At 39.3% G+C, this 14,109-nt stretch overlaps 1 long non-coding RNA gene across 2 annotated transcripts; it reads left to right on the top strand.

Annotated features, from left to right (window-relative positions):
- The first annotated feature begins 2,158 nt into the window (after window positions 1–2,158).
- Window positions 2,159–13,116, top strand: LOC117264360 (uncharacterized). 2 transcript variants are annotated; one of them, XR_004502296.2, is made up of 5 exons: window positions 2,159–2,296; window positions 7,282–7,422; window positions 8,194–8,310; window positions 10,718–10,783; window positions 10,868–13,116. It is a non-coding gene; the product is annotated as an uncharacterized LOC117264360 (long non-coding RNA). The 2 variants fall into 2 exon arrangements; XR_004502297.2 differs by lacking the exon at window positions 2,159–2,296 and adding an exon at window positions 5,073–5,211.
- Window positions 13,117–14,109: the final 993 nt, after the last annotated feature.

Here is a 14,109-nt window from a genome sequence, read left to right as displayed (position 1 = left end):
GACTGATCTCCTCGTGCAGGAGGTGAAGGCCCGTCAGAACCAGATCTACGGGGACAGCAGACAGGCACCCAAGCTCCCCAAGGTAAAGCAGGTGTGGGATCACTAATACAAGAAAGATCTTACTAAATATCCGTGGAATATTATTCAAACCTGTTTTCATCATATAGCAGAGCACAGTGGTCAGGACTGCCGCAGAGCTCCCCAAGGTGCTGATCCTGCAGCTAGGATCTGTTCAGTGTTTTCTCCCCCACCCACGTTTGTTAATTGTTTTCACATGTTTCCTAGAGCTGTGTTCTGCCTCTTATTTGCATGTGTGTCCTCTCTACACTCAGATAATTATTGCCTAGTAGCCTATATAATGTAGCCTAGTATAACATGTTAAAATAAATGCAATGTGTGGGCTTTGGTTTTCAATCAAAAAAATGATTGATTGGTCAGATAATTTCACAATTTCATTTGTCATTATTACAAATTATGATGATCATTATTACTGCGATTAGATCATTCTGATTAATGACTGACCATTAAGACGTGTTTCTGATAAATATTTTAATGTGCACAATAAGAACCTTTCACATTGTAATCATATTTTTATTTGTTATCTTTTGCATATGTGTGGCTGCTCCGTGTGTGTCTGAGCAGAGTGCACGCGCATTGTGCACCCGCCTAGAGACGCATATTACTAACTTGTTTAACAGCGAAATACTGCGGCGTTGACTTTAGACCAGGTTTTTGTTGGTCACTGGCACATTTGCTTTTTACGTCATCTAACTAGCAACGCGCCATGACTGCGCCTGACCACTACTCATTTTTAGACCAACACACCCAGAGAAGCGCAAGTTCATTTGCTAGTTAGATGACGGGGGCGCAGGGCGTGAAAATGACAACTGCGTCTGCATCTAAATAGCAATGACACTTGCGACATGGATTATGCGCCCTCCGCCGTCCACTTTAGACCATCTAAATAGGGCCCAGTATCTCAAGAAGGCCTTGAGAGACTTTCCGCAAATTTGATATTTAGGTCCACTTGATCTCAAGTATGAACTGATTAAAATTTGGTGGCTGAAGGTCACAATACATGTTTTTTGCCACAATTCATTTGCCAATTATGACAAAATTTCACACTAATATCTAATAGGATATAATATTAATGTGATGACATTTTATATCCAAAAGGTCAAAGGTCAGCTTGACTGTGACATAATAATGCTCTTTAGAAACACTTTTCTCTCTCCTTCTCAGAAGCAGAAGGAGAGACATTTAGTCTGATACTGAATTGGTGACACTAATCTTGGGTGTCCACCTTGAAACTCTGCTGATTGTATAGATCTTCTGTGTGCGAAGCATCCATGTTTTCACAGACATGTATGTAAACTGTAAGAGAAACTTGACTGGTTCATGGAGGCATACAAGCAAGAGGCATTAATTCTTGTTTTATTCCTGCATCTGTTCTTCTCTTCCTCTCAAATATCTGCTCCCCTTTCCCTCCATCTCTTCCAGGATCTTCATGTGCATCTTCCTGTCCTCGAGCTGCTGGTCATCTTAGGCCTTTACCAGCTGCTGGATCACAGAAAGCAAACACTGCAGTGTTAGTATCTGGGAAAATAGAAAATCTCAGTGAATATGTTTATATGTAGACAAAACGGTTTAATGTCTTCTGCTGTAATCAAATGCCACAGCTGGTAAACTTTAACTTCCTTGGATAAAGGCTTAATATTTAATAGCAAATTTGTACAAAACAAGTCTACATACCAAAACAGCAAAATATGACTGGTGCACAAAAACATGTTGAATGGATAAAAAGACATCACAAAATGAATATTTTGTGTCAATGAAGTTTAAGGCCTTCCTCAAATACAGTGCTACAAGTGATATATGGAGTGTTTGATCTGACTTTTTCTCTCTATAAGACTTTCTGGTGTACAAACACTTCAATGTTCATGACTCAAAAATGGTTTAAACAAAGCATGTGACACATTTTCGTACCCTCCCTTTGTCGTGACGGTGTGAGGATTAAGTGGTGACTGGAAAATAACAGCTTCACTTTCAAAGTCTGTTTTGACCCAGTGATAAGAGTTTTGTTTAACCGGAGGAGGAGACTTGGCTGCTCTCCCATCAGATAGCTTGTAGGAGTGGCATCAAGACAAATCTAATCTGGCTTACAGTCAGAAAAATGTCAAGTAGCAAAGAACCAGTTTAATCCAGTCAAGCTGAAGAGAGCAAACTACTGAGGACACTTCTTTGATTTCAGACTGTGATGACGGAGGAAAAACTGAAATCCAAACTACAGCAGAGGGTGAGTGTTAATCCTGTATGTTTAAATATGGTGAGTGCTTAATTTGATCAGCTCACTCTGAGAGGCTTTTGAAGGAAGTGCTTGTTGTTTTGATGGAACCAAAGCTGTATCACCAACCAGAGGGCCCAGACCCTCAAGGGCCCAAAAAGCCTCAGATTTACTGCATCTCGGTTGTTTTTTCAAATGTGATTCACTGCACATTTCTCACAAAATCTGAATCACTAAAAAGCATCAATTTAGGCTTGTCCTGGTGCCTAGACATTAAAGTATAAATGGAAAAAAGAAAAAAAAGGAACTATTTGAACTTACTATTTAAAAGATGTACAGTGCAACAGTTTAAAATGTAAACGCTAGGGCAATGTACAAAAGTATATTCTGGAAAATATGCAATATACAGAGATGGTGGTCTAAAAAAGATGTGCATCAGTGCAACACAGACAGATGTGAAGAAGTATTGTGTGAAAATGGTTCAGTAATCATCGATATTTCCATTTAATGTCAACCATACTGTGTGACAGAATTCAGGCATAGATTCATTAGTTAATTTCATTTTTTTAACTGCTGCTGCACCTTTGTATTGTGATTGTTCAACAAGATTTTATTTCTTTATTTATTTTTCGCAAAACCAATTAATGAGTGCAATGCATTTGCATTTTATTAAAAAAAAACACAGCATAAAAATTGCACTTAATTCCAGTTATGTGAGAAAAACTTTCATGATGGAACATAATTGCAACACCTGAAGTAATGTTTCCTCCTCCTGTTTTGGAGTGGAAACTATGTGGAAAATGAGGAAGTTTGTTCTCCTTATCAGATGTAAAGACAGATGGATAAATGGCAGCAGAGGCCAGAGCTTTCAACAAGGACATTCAAAGTACTTTACACAAGACACAGAAAGGCATTAAGCAGCCCAGTGGCCATAATGAAATGTTGGCATTGTATGCAAACCACTGATAGGTTACATTTGCACGTTTCATATGTATCATAACAACTTTTCTAAAGTGACCTAGGTGGATGAGATGGTGGATAATGTGACACCTAGGCAAGGTGGCTGCCAAGCTGCAGACAAACACACATTGTTTTTTGGTTAATCATTGCTGTGTTTCCAGCAGGGATTCTGCCACTTTTGCAGGTGTTTTTTAGCGAGCCAACAACGCATTTACAACAACAATTGTCACACCAAAAGCGTGCATTGCTGCATTTTCAGCAGGGATTGTACCAACAAAAGCACATGGGGTTTTTTAGCGAGCCAACTCTGCATTTCCAGCTGCGATTGTGGCACCAAAACAAGTGTTTTTTTAAATTAATTTATTGTTTTATGAGGCATTGCTGTGTTTTGAGCAGGGGGAATTGTGCCATCAAAAGCAGGTGTTTTTAGTGAGCCAACCTTGCATTTCCAGCGTCATGAGCTGAGATTGTCATCAGGAGGAGGAGGTGGATGATGGATGGCATGACATCTAGGCAAGACAGCTGCCAAGCTACAGACCACTGTTCAAGACTAACAAACTAACCACAAAATGTTTTTTGGCAAACCATTACAGCTTTTCCAGGGATTGTGGCACCCAAAGCCTTTTTTTGTTTGGTTTTTAGTGAGACATTACTTTGTTTTTGGCAAGGATCTTCAAAGTGGGTGTTATTTAGCAAGACATAATTGTATTCCAATGGGGACTGTGCCACCAAAAGCAGATGTTTTTTTTCTGCAAATTATTGCTGTGTTCCAGCAGGAACTATTGTGGCACCAAAAGCGGGTACATGATCTTTTCCTAAACCTCACTACATGGTTTTGTGCCTAAACATAATCATGTTAGCCACAGCACTGTTAAAATGTAAAGTTTCAATGTATTTTCTACATAACAATGTACAAACATTACACATCTGTGTTTTGCAGAAATCCACAATGCCAAAATTTATTCTGGCAGTTGGGTTGCATTAAGACAACATTGAAAAGAAACATAAGGCACATAAGGCATCTAAATGCAAATAGAACATAAAACAAGTTAGAATTCAATTTGAAAAGAAGAAAGTGCATTCTTTGAGATAAAGACCAAAGTAAAACAAAGTGTAACTCTGACCATCCAGATCAAAAACTATGTAATATGATAATGAAACAAATAAAACAGAATTAGAATTAAAGCACATACCCCTGTATAAACATAACCCATATGCACATATGCATACAGAAACATACAGTATATAATGCAAATTTAAAGCAATGTCACACAGAAAATATGTTTTGTGTCTAAAGAAAGTGCTGTGCAGAGTTTGGGTGTCTGATCGCTCCCCCTCATCAGAGGATCTATGGCTATGATCAGGCTCTGTGGAGAGATCTATAATATATATTCTGTGGCCAGTCCAAGTTAAGCCTTAAAAGTAAATTATAAAAACTTGAAATCAATTCTACAATTGCACAAACGTAGCCAAAGCCCATTATCCCACCAAAAATCTGGCAGTTGAATTCTGAACCAGCTGAAGGCATTAAAAGTAATAACAGCCTGCAGACTCAGATTTGGCCTTATGTCAAAATGTGCTCACTTAACAGGAAACTGCCTCTTCCAGTTTCTACCTGAATGCATCATTTAAAGGTATAAATGCATGAAATCTGTTCGTCCAGTTAATATGGAACTTCCCTGAACCTTTTACGTCTTTCTCTCACTGTTTGTATGACGACATCCTGCCAGAAGGAAATAAATGTCCTCTGACTTTATTTTTAGAATCTAGTGGCCAAAGTTCAAAGTACAGACAAATGTATTTATTCACAGTGTGTGTTGTAAGAACTGCTTTTAAAAAAGGATCAGCTGACATGCAACTACTCTCAATTTGGCTCTTTGAATCATCGACTTTTTCGTGCAAAGAAAAAGGCTTTTTTCACTCTGCACTTATTACTCATCTGCATATTTGGAGACAAAGGGAAACAGGTAATGATGTCTTTACTGAAATTAAGGCTGAAATATATTTAAAAAAAATCCCTTTCAACCCATATTCCAAAAAAGGCAATATTCCTATTAAGTTGTTTACACGTCTAATGAAAATGAATGTTCCACTAATATCCCCATTTACATGCAGCCGTGCAAACTCTGATTAAGGTGTCATTTATCACGACAATATGTCAATATGTAAAAACAGCTGGAGCTGCTGGTCATTTTGCTTTTTTGCATCAAAATATGATTTTTCACAATTTCCTACAAGTAGCGTAATTTTGGGATGAACGTGTGAACACAGCCCGTCTCTTTCATTCCTTCAGCTACCTTCTTAAAAAGGTCGGCATTGTGATATGTGCACATATCCAAAAACCTGCTGATATCCAAGTCTTTCATAATGTTTGAAAGTAGATGTGTTTCTTCGCCTGACCAGAAATTTTGGCTTTTGTTTTGGACATGCATCTCTACCCCCCCGGATGTATAAAGAGACCTGGATGGAATTCTGGAGGTGGGGTCCAGTTCAGCCCTGTGAGAGCGAATCATACCCCTTTTTCTCCAACATGGACTTATTTCCATTCTGGTTCTTGCACCAAATTCTGAACAGTTCAGAGCATTTTGTCCAAATATGAACTGATTCAGAACCTGAAAAGTTGGTTCTCAGCTTGAACCAAAGAAAAAATCAGGTTTTTTGTTGACCTGAAGTGGGAACCATGACAACATTAGCAGATGTGTCATATTCTGCAGGTTGAAAACAAATAACTGTAATAATAGAACAAAAGTTTGTAGGTCAACAATGTAATCCATGATTTTGCTTCTACTGTTTATTTCCATTGTGCACTGTGCAAAGCCCTCCATCGATTACACATCCTTGATAACAATGGTTCCACCCAAAACTAGTGGTAACACGGGCTGGTTCACTAGATAGCACCGAGATTCCAAGAATGGAACAGATTCAAGAGTTGAAGCTGATTTTGTGGAGAAGGGGTATCAGTGGCGCATGAAGCCAAAATGGTTCAGCTGACATGTATAAAATTACCCAGATGATCCGGGGATTATCAGCACTGCTTCAGCAGCAGTGGCGGTTCTAGCCTAAATGGCGCCCTGGATGACACCCTCCTAAATTCCAGCACTTAAATAGGCCATAGCACAACACAGCAGCATATCAAGTGGGCCGAACCCGCTCCTGCCGCCCCCCATACGTCATGACAAAGTGCCGTCCTGGGCAAACGCCCATTTGGCCCATATCAGGATCCGCTACTGTTCGGCAGTGTGCGGCCCATAGAGCAGCAGCATTAGAGACTTCCGCTGGCCAAGCTGGCTATTTCTGGTTTAGCACTCTGTTAACTTGAATGGGGATAATGTCTTCTAGACTTTCCAGTTGTTATCAGACTGACTGGATTAAATCCCGATAGTTAAACAAATCATTTCACAGGGTTGTGATGCTTAAAAAATGTATCCAATGATTTTACAGACATCTCTTTTGCCATAAGTCACTGGGAGAAAGTCTTTTTGGGCTGCAAGGCAACATGTGATGGTGTAATTCCACTGTTTAGCTACTACGAAAACTGACTGGTGCATTTCCTGGGGTCTGCTCAACACCAGCCTTATAAACTGTTGGTGAGTTGGGTTTGTGTACAACGTATCCATGACAACGCATAGAATTGCCCATGAACCCCCTAACCCTTTTAAACATTATGATAAACATGGATACAGATTTTTTGATATTTGCAAATAAGCCAACCTTTTCAACAAGGTTATTGATGGAATGACAGAGGCAGAAGGTCTAAGTCCACTACATGCAGGAAACTTTGAAAAAATCCTGGCACAGCCACAGTTGTTCCACTTTTCCATATTTTGACGTGATAAACAACATGTTAGGGCACATTAATCAGAGTATGCTCCGCATGTGAACAGGAATATTAGTGGAATATTCATTTTCATTAGCCATGTAAACAGCCAAGCAGGAATATTGTCTTTTTTGGGATAAGGCCAAAAACAGGAACATTTTGTGCATGTAAACGTAGTCACTGACACACATTTGTTGTTTGTGTTGTGACTCTCGTTCAGGTAATTTGGCATGAGATTCAACATGAGGCTGTGTGATGAACATGAGGAGGAGCAGACAGCAGAGTCTGCAGCCTCCAGTTGCTCCAGGAACACCGAGCGGCTCAACGTGACACGTTTCAGCCGCCAACACCTGCCTGCAGAGTGAGACCAGAGTCATTGTTTACACTTCACACAGGCACAAAGGCTACGTTTTAAGAATGTTATCAGCTACAGATATAGATACAGATCAAACTTTGTTATCCCAGCAGCAATTGTCGTGCAACAGTTCCAGTGCAGAGTGGGAGAGACTGCATGTATCAAATATCAATAAGTTGCAAATCAAAAATTTACAGTAAAATCATCACTTACCAATAATCTAAATAAACATCTTTCCCTTTGTATTTATTTTTCCTGTGAGTATTAGGTGGCCTAATGTGCATGTAGTCTTAATGGGCATCAAAGCCACCTGCTGGTAATTTAAAGAAAAGAGGTTATTTATTCAAAGGCAGGAGCCTTATTCTATCAGTATTGTGCCACTGTGTATCATACGGTAGCCCTGAGAGCTCAACACACTGCAAATTAAAAACATTCACATATGCAAATAGACACAACACAAATTAAGAAAACATCCTCACCAATTTAACACATGCAGCATTTAGAAAAAATACTGCAAATAGAGGGAACACACCTGCAGCTTTCTGTATGTGGTGTATTCTTAATTTTTAAAGGAAAAAAAGTTTAATTCTTAAGCAATAAAACACACTCAGACTCAGTTCAACACACTCAGAAGTTTTGCAATTGCAGCCTTGCTTGGTCTAAAATGACCTAGAAGCTTATGGTCGCTAATTTTACAAACTTAAAATGGATATTGCTTTATAGGAGCCTTTACTGAGTCAATTTCCTGACTTTATGACTCCATTTTTACTGTTTCAGTGATGACGAACAGATCAGCAGAGCAGAGTTTCCTACAGCCGTCTATCTGCTGATGAAACAGAATCAGTCCCAACAGCTGATTGATTTCAACTATAACCTGGAAGCTTCAGTGGCAAAGTAAGATCACTTCTATATCTGTGTGAAGAGCACAGCAGGCTTTTCATCAAAGACATTGTTTGACATTTGGGACTTGTTGCGCAGAATTTCTGAGAGTATCAATATTAATCTCATGTCGGTACGGTAAATATAAAGCTAGCGTAAGGAGGCGATAAATGTAGCTTAGCATAAACACCAGAAGCAGGTGGAAACAACGAGCCTGGCTCTGTCCAAAGTTCAAACATACACCTGCCTTCCTCTTTTAAAAGCTCATTTGTATAAATGGCTTTTCATTAGAGTTTTTTCTTTTGTTTTATGCTTTCATTCATCATGCATATGCAGCATCAATGGAGACGGAAACCTCGTTGCCAAGAAAGCGCAAAAGGGAATAGAAAAGGCAACATGACCGGCGAATTAAAAAAAACGAGGGTCAACATCGGGGTAGCCTTTCCCAGCTGGAAAGAGCTGCTGAAGGAGAAAGGTAATGCAATCACGGCTAACAGCAGCTAACAGCTGTTAGCAGCGCAGTGATGCGAGGAGAGGGATGAGGTGTGTGAGGTTGAGACACTTGTCAGTTGTCAAAAGACAAGACGTGATTGGTTTGTTTCGATTTACACCCGTCCCAACAGTCCTACGTTGTAAACACAGCCAGCATGGTGAGGAGGGGGTTTGTCAACTCGCGTCACGTGTCTGTGTAGGAGCCTGAATGAATACTCCATGTAGTATCAGATGACATGGTTTCATCAGTGTTAACATAGCTTTTTGGTACACAGCGGCTACAGTTGTTGCAATACGTGTTTGAAACAGTGAGGCGCTAGAGTGCGCCATCTGTTTGAATGCAATATATGATTTCAACGTTAGATGGGAGAAATTCCTACACACTGTGGCTTTAAAGTAACTTTAAAGGAGCAATAAGCAAAATTCATCATTTCTAGATAGAAGGAATTAAAAAATTGCTATGTGAAGAACTAGAGGTGTAATTTCATCTGGAGTATAGCATGACCTCACACACCCTCTCTCTGTGTTGATCTCCAGCCCCTTGTTTACAAGCCGGTCCGGCTGCGCGTTCATGTACGTTCATGTGAATCCCCACCCCCCCTCGGAGCCCTTGGCCCTCCCTCCCTATAAAAGGCTACAGCCAGTGAGCAATGGCAGCGCGTATTTTCGAAATGAAATGGCAGAGAGCAGAACGAAACCGGGGCTAACCGGTGCTTCCTCCTCAGGTTCCACTTCACTCAGCTGTCCCACAGATCTGCTGCCTCTCCCACTTTAACCTCAATAACAATCCAGAGCTAGCTGGGAGCGGCTGGCGAGGCGTTAGCCGCAGCATGACTGGAGGGAAGCACAGCCGGTTAGCCTCCGCTAGCTTCCCAACTAGCCCCGGCTCTCTGTTTGGATCCAACCGGAGCACCGAGCCCTGGTTTGTTATTCAGGTTAAAGTGGGAAGAAGCAGTGGGTTTATCGGGCAGCTGAGTGAAGCTGGGTAAAGTGGAGGCTGTGGAGGAAACACCGGGACGGGTTAATGTCCGGAGCTTGAGTTATTAGCGGCTCGGTCCCAGCAATGGGTCAGGCGTTATGGTTGTGTTAGGTGAGTAAGTTAGCTTGGCAGCCCAGCTAACATTTTCAATTAGCATTGTAAAATGTAGCCTCGCGGGCAGCCTGGCGGGCTACATTTTTGTAATATATTTGCTGAGATGAAGGCTAGGCTCAGTGACTAGAAGAGCTGGTAGAAGTGCCCCATAGCTGTAAGTTACTCCAGTAGCCGGTGGCAGCCGACTCAGCTAACGCTAACGTTCCTCCTCTTCTACGTGAGTGAGAGCGATGTTTTAGCCTAGCGGGCAGCTGGCTCGCGGGCTGCCCGCTAGGCTAAAACATCGCTTCAGGTTAAAGTGGGAAGAAGCAGCGGGTTTATTGGGCAGCTGAGAGAAGCTGGGTGAAGTGGAGGCTGCGGAGGAAGCACCGGGATGGGTTAGTTAATGTCCGGAGCTTGAGCAGCCCGCAAGCCCGCCAGGCTGCCCGCTGCTCAGGCTCCGGACATTAACCCATCCCGGTGTTTCCTCTGCAGCCTCCACTTCACCCAGCTTCTCTCTTCTCTCTAACTCTTGAAAGATAATTGTCTCCCCAAAATGTTGAACCATTTCTTAAAGCTTTTTTTTTTCTTCTAATTTTCCATTTCAGGATTCTAAATTTCAGTTTTACAAATTACCATCTCACAAATTAAAATGAAATTTTCCGTTTCCTGTCTAAACTTCCTCTTTCTTTTTTAAAGTTTAAGTATGAGCCAAATATCCCACTGGCATTTTCTTCTTTAATTTTGATTTTGGTTAAAAAGATCCTCCATAGAAAAGCCGGAGTCCCCAAATGTGTTTGTGTATAAGTTAGTGTCTTTATGCAGAGCATATGTCCTGCGCTTTGAATGTCATTTCAGAATTGTGTGTGTGAGGACGAGCAGTAAGGGATTTCCTCCATCTTTCTAGACTGCCTGAACATCACAGTAAGTTCAACTCTCAGTGTTCATGTTACACCAGGCTCTGTTGTTCATACAAACATTCATAAATGATGGAAATATATTCTAAAGGTTATGATGCTGTCAAGAAAAATGAATGCTTGAAGAGTGGCCACTTGATGGGAAACCTCAGATTCATGAATCCAATCGAGATGTGAGAAATCTCTCCAACAAGCTGGACATCAGCCCTTTCTGTCAAGTGCTGGATGTGAATCATCTGTCTTCATGTGATAAAGGTCGTTCTGACTCAGCAGGATTGAGCTGCTCATTTCATGATGTGGTGGAGCGGGTCACCAGACCTACAGCTGGAAACAAAAATCCAAACTGAGCTTTTGCAGTTAAGTTGTAATCATGTCTGAATTCCTGCACATTTTATTTCAGTTTTCCTTTATATAATTTTTTGAGTGTATTGCTTTAGTGCCAGTCATGACATCAAAAACAAGGACAAAGCCAGGAAGATGATTTCCTATTGGTCAGTTAAAGGTCCATTGTGTAGGATCAACCCGATCTCACTCCAAAGTTGTGGTGAACTTTGAGACATTTTGAGGTACGTCCTCACCATGTTTCTTTTCCTTAACCTAACCACAGTAACTTAACATTCATTACGTAACTGCAGTTAAGGACATACGAACCGTTCTATGAGAATACGTCAAATACCAGTGCTTGGTCATTTGGGGGTTGACTTCTGGAGTCGGACACCAACAAAAAAAGCTATCTTTTCATACCAGCGTGATATGCAGGTGGTCACCGTTATTGTTTAATGGCACCCAGCGGCATCAGGGGGAAATGTAACGTGTTTATTGTTGAACATGTCCTGTTAAAATGGAAGTGTAATTTGAAAACAGATAATGCATGTAACAGGCTGAAGTTAACACGCACACTGGGTACCTTGCATGTCATATCTCGATATAGAAAGTTCATGACAAAATACTGATATAAACAATAAACACTAAAGGAATTCTAACCAGGAAAAATTTCAGCTGGTTACAACCTGCAGTCCTCACTGCTCGATGCCACTCAATCTCCCTAAATCTGACACACTGGATCTTTAACTATAGAGAATATTATGGTTTTGGTTTAATACAGAACAAGTCTGCAGTTCTTCGACACACAACTTGTATATTTAACCAAAGTCATAATCTTTCCTAACATTAACCAAAGTGCTCTTGTTGCCTAAATCTAAGACTCAAAATCTAAATGTAGCAATATAAAGAATATAAAAACTTAATTTCAAGGAAAGAGGGTAAATTTTTTCAGACTCCTTTAAAGAATTCTTTTATTTTGTAATATATTGTTATCAAAGCTTGTCACCTGTGACAGATAAACTATTGTAGCTGGCTTCACGCTCTATTGTGTGATGTTATTAATCGTTCATCTGTTTTTCTGTTAACCAGTTCTCTAAGATATGACCAATAGAGGACTCAGATTTTGTCATTTTGTTTCTTCATACACATGAGTGATTTTATTTGTTAAAAATAAGCTATAAAATCACAACACCCTCAGAGTATTCTTTTATATCTACAGATTAAATTATACTTTTATACAGACTTCCAACTAAAGAATTATCATTTATTTGTTTATATTATTATTACAATAAAAAGTTGGCTGCATTGTCCAGCCCCAGTCATCAAAATTTCATTTATCTGCAATGAAAACCTAAATTTTCCGTTTTAATCTTGTGTGATCACTGAACAGATTCTGTTTAAAGGCTGCATATTGTCAAATACATTTTTTTATATATATATATTTTTGAACTAGCCTACAGAAGAAATAACAGTGAACATTACAGTGTTTTTTTCTCATATTGTTTGTTTTCTAATACTTTCTTTTTGTTTATAATAGGTGTGTCTACAAGCTGTCATACATCTGGATGTACATATTGTTTGTCTTTATGAGCCGGCCTCTGTATTCTTTTAGGAACGATGGTAAATTTTAAAATTGCAGGCTTAATTTGGGCCTTATTGGGAGATTAGAACTACTGAGGTCATGATGCGTGCTTGTGTAACACATGGAAATCAGCAGTGCCGTTGTTTTTTCTATTCAAAAAGAAGCTAAAAAAAAAAAAAAACAAACCTGACAAAACAATATTTACCTAAATGTTCCTGAAAACAAAAATCCATACAGTATAGGCTTTATAATGTCGAATAAATATAACAAGTTTTTTTTGTTGTTGTTGTTTTTCAAATAGATGTTTCACTGGTGGTGGTCCCAGTGGGATTGAAACTGTAGCTATGCATCACAAAATTGTTTTAAGTGTGTTTATCTGTTTCATAAAGTTTCTGCTCTCTGCTGTGAAGCAATAAAGTTTTTAAAAATCTGAACTGAATCATGGGCCCTTTGTTTACAGGTAAAACTGAGTGTTTCATCGCAAAGCAGAGCTGAGAGGGTTTTTACTGGCTGTTAGCACCAAAATGTGCCTGTTGGTATTAGATAATTAACTAGTTGTGGAGGTTTTGTTTTTTATTGCCATCATATGAAAAGATGAATCACATAAAGTGTAAAATATATAATCACATCAGTGAAATCAACATTTTATGCCTCAAAGTGTTAGAATAATCAGTTACCACATTATAAGTTTAAATTCAGGTTATTGATTAATTATATTTTTATGATCCAAATAAAATAACATGCTTTATATATTACTAAATAACTCTGTACAGTTAGTCAAGTACTCAGTTATCTGTACTAGAATATTTCCATTTTCTGCTACTTTATAGGGTTTTTTGTTATTTAAGTTTTTTATCAAAGGTTTTTAATTGTAAGAACATCAACACAAATAAACAAATACAAAACGAACAAATACATAAACACAAACAACACAGACTAAAGAAATACCCAACATCAATATCTGCAGTATGAGGCAGCCCTCACCTCTGATTCACTGATCGGTTCATCAGTCTCCTCTGCCTGGTCCAAAGAAAGCTCTGGGAATTCAGTCTCACAAATGCTTTTGTTTTGTTTGTGTTAATCACCATATTTGAAGTGTAGAGATTTGAAAAAAAAAAATAAAATAAAATAAATAAAACGTTTTTTAAGTCTCATTAATCTCATGTGCCTTAATACATCCTTCTCCCTGCCTGGCCAATAATCTACCAGTTTTATCCCCATTCTCAAAGAAATTTGTCTTTGCACATATTGAGCCTTTTTAGCAGAAATATCATTTATATCCAGTTTTGATTTACAAATTCTCCTTCTGTGTCACTCAAGGTGTCAGCTCTTGTCTTGTCTTCTGAGTTGGGATTCAAACATTATCACTTTTACTTTATCCTGTTTTTTGTTTCTGTTCTGGATTAATCAGCCTCCATATGTCCACC

This window comes from Epinephelus lanceolatus, chromosome 20, assembly GCF_041903045.1.
Source record: "Epinephelus lanceolatus isolate andai-2023 chromosome 20, ASM4190304v1, whole genome shotgun sequence".
NCBI lineage: Eukaryota > Metazoa > Chordata > Actinopteri > Perciformes > Serranidae > Epinephelus > Epinephelus lanceolatus.
This window is presented reverse-complemented; position numbering and strand designations above follow the sequence as displayed.